At 33.2% G+C, this 3,330-nt stretch overlaps 1 pseudogene; it reads left to right on the plus strand.

Annotated features, from left to right (window-relative positions):
- The first annotated feature begins 301 nt into the window (after nt 1–301).
- LOC135715314 (NADH-ubiquinone oxidoreductase chain 2-like) lies at nt 302–1,102 on the plus strand (annotated as a pseudogene).
- Nucleotides 1,103–3,330: the final 2,228 nt, after the last annotated feature.

Here is a 3,330-nt window from a genome sequence, read left to right on the forward strand (position 1 = left end):
AAGCAGAAATCGATTTGTCCAACTAACAGCTTGTCCTGAATGAGGAAGGGAATGTGCTACAGCAAGATGGGGGGGGGGGGAATTGCCCGAAAAATAGGATTACCTTGATAGGGTTAATCATAAAGGTTTAATGCTTTTTCATTATTATATTTAATAGAATTAAACTATTTCCAAAAGCTTCAGAAACTTTTGTGCATCTTACACCAAAATATAAAAAGATTAGCTTATTAAGTTGTTGAGTTCATACTGTAGTTATAAAGGTTAAAATTCTTTTCTTTTTATTTAACATTAAAATAAAATTAAAAATAATTTTCTTAGTATATTAATTTCAGGTTCTTTAATTGCAATTTCCTAAAATTCTTGAATTCTTGTAGCATAAATAGGATTAGAAGTTAATTTACTTTCATTTATTGCCTTAATAAATGAAGGTAAAAAATTTTAATAACCTCAGAAAGTAGATTAAAATATTTCTTAACTCAAGCTTTTGCTTCATCTGTTTTATTATTTGCAATTATTTTAATAATATTATTTTTAATAAAAATTGAATAGTTAATAATAATTTTAATGATTTATTAATTTAATCAACTATTACTAAAAAGAGGAGGTGCTCTTTTCCATTTTAAATTCCCAGGAGTAATAGAAGGCTTAAGTTCAATTAATAGTTTAATTTAAATAACTTGACAAAAAATAATTTCTCTTATTGTTGATTTCATAAAATGTAATTTCTAATTTGATCTTAATTTCTTTTATTTTATCAATAATTGTTGGAGCCATAGGAGGATTAAATCAAACTTCATTACGTAAATTAATAGCATTTTCTTTAATTACTCATTCAGGTTGAATATTTACTTATAGCTATTATGAGTAATGAATTATTATGACTTACTTTTTTTTTACTATGCTCCATTTTATCAATATCTATAATTTTTGATATTCAACAATTTTAAATTATTTCAGTTTAATCAAAATTTTAATGTTTCAATAATAAATCCTTCAATTAAGTTTTTCATCGACTTTAGTGACTGGCTTGAAAAAAGTTACAAAGTCACTAAAAAGTGACTCGCTAGCAGCCCTGCTTTAAAGGAATTCCTGGAAGTATCCCAAGGCAATTCTGAGAAATATTCACACGTAGTTCTTTTATGTATACCAAGAGGCTTGTCAACAAATTTGCAAGAGAACCCCAAGATGAGGGGACTAGAAGGGAAGAACTTTGAGGGAAGTTGCTGCTCCGTTTTCATATAATGTCAATGATTTCAATTCGATTGCGTTGAGGTGAAAATACATGGAAAAATAGATAATCGGGTTAGGACACGCTGCCTACATTTTGATAAGTTGTATTCGATTGTAATTTTGAAAATTCCCTGAGTATTCCAGGTTTTCCAGGAAAAATAAAATTCCGTGAGGATTCCTAGTTTTTATGTAGTAGGCACCCTGCTTTAGTACCCCAAGGAATTCCGGAACATTTTTCTACCATGTGTACTTTAATGAATCTATATGCGTGAATCTAAACAAGAATTCCTTTTTTGATGACTTCAGAACATTTCAGCCCAATCTTCAAAATTTGTCTTTGCTAATTTTTTTTTGCTTGTTACCTTGATAAATCGCTCGGAACACTTTGCAGAATATCTTCGGAATGTTCTCAAGTTCATTAGAATCATTCCCTTTCTAAGAGTTCTTTTTAGAATACCACTAAAACTAAAATAATCTTAAAATTTTCAATTGTATTCCTTTGAAATTTTCTTAATAACAGTCGACAAAAAATTCGCAGAAGTTTCCTTTCATAATTCTACTTAAACTTCGCATGCAATTCATTTCAGATATGCTTTGAAATTCTGCACAGTACTATCTTGGGATTCTCCTCTGCAATTGCCCTTGGAAACTTCCAATATTTCCCTCCTCTTCAGAATGCCTTGGATTTATCCTCAGAATTCCTTGAAGCTTTCCTCAGAATCCCTTTCTAATTACCCTAGAGTTCATCTCGGGTTTTTCTTAGATCTCACCTCAGAACTTTCTTGAAATTCTTCTCAGAACTCCTTCAGAAATCACTATGAATTGTCTGAACTTATTTGGGATACTCATTAAAATTGAACCTGGAATTTTCCTCGCAATCGTCAAAACGAACGGATTTACCTTGGAAGTCGAAGATTTCCGCCAGATTTACTTCCAAGAGAACTATGACTATTGAGGATGACTATTGCATGTAGAAAAAAGACGAAGGCCAATTATTAGTCGCAAATGGGGAATAAATAGGAAATTTAAAATCGCAGCAGAGTTTATTCTGGAAAATCAGGAAAAATATCGATGCAATGCAAAAATATAATGTTCCGGTATTTATTAATTCCGTCTTATTATTAATTGTTGTACAGATTGACGTGATGAGACATACGCCTCTTCCAACATGTTAATCGTCAGTTTAAACTTGCAGCAGGTACAAATAAGGCACAATAAATTTAAGAAATCTCAGTGTAAAGCTTACTTGCACATTATATTGGTTCAATTTATGGTTGGTTTTGGGTGGCCTATTTGAATCCGGGATAATATTACAGTCACCCCAGTATTATGGGCCACTTCCATTTGATTAACAAGCAGAAATGACTGTAAATCCTTATTTTTTTCCTTTGTGGGCCACAAGATCTCGGTGTCGGAGTCATCATCAGACGAACTTGACGATGATGATAATAACATTTCAATAAATTCCATGTTCTGTAACGAAAACGTACGAATTAAATACAATTAAACAATCTTATCACAACACTTACCTCAATTTTTCTATGCTGATTTTCAATCCGTTTAACATTCGATTACATTCGCGAATGGTGAATAATGTAAACAACATTTGATTTTGACAGCTAGCGTTTGTGTGTATTGGTGAACCCAGGTTGGATTTCAAAAAATCGACAGAGCGAACCTCTTCAAGTTTGAGTCAGACCCAGGGCGGATCTGGATCCAACCCACTCGAATAAAGAAACGTTTTGACAGCTGTTAGGGCGGATCTAGGGCGGAACTAGTTTCGCACTAGAAATAACCGAAAACGACATTAGATACTGCTTACAATGAGAGAGCAGGGGCTCCATGATGACTAACTCGAATAACTTCGAAACTGAGCTCAACGATGTGATTCCACGGAGTATTCCGGAGTGGCGTTAATTCAGTTGACATCAAATACCACTCGCTCTGGTGAAGTGGTCCGGAATGGTAATCCATCACACCATCTGACTGCTGGCCCGCAAGCGCTATGCCAGTCCTTGATCCATTTTGGAAGTTCGAAGAGAGAACTCGAGTAGCCATGATAGCTACTGTTGATATAAGATTTTCTAATCAACTGTTCAG

This window comes from Ochlerotatus camptorhynchus, unplaced genomic scaffold (assembly GCF_037179485.1).
Source record: "Ochlerotatus camptorhynchus isolate MF236.1 unplaced genomic scaffold, CSIRO-AGI_Acam_v1.1 ptg000849l, whole genome shotgun sequence".
Classification (NCBI taxonomy): domain Eukaryota; kingdom Metazoa; phylum Arthropoda; class Insecta; order Diptera; family Culicidae; genus Ochlerotatus; species Ochlerotatus camptorhynchus.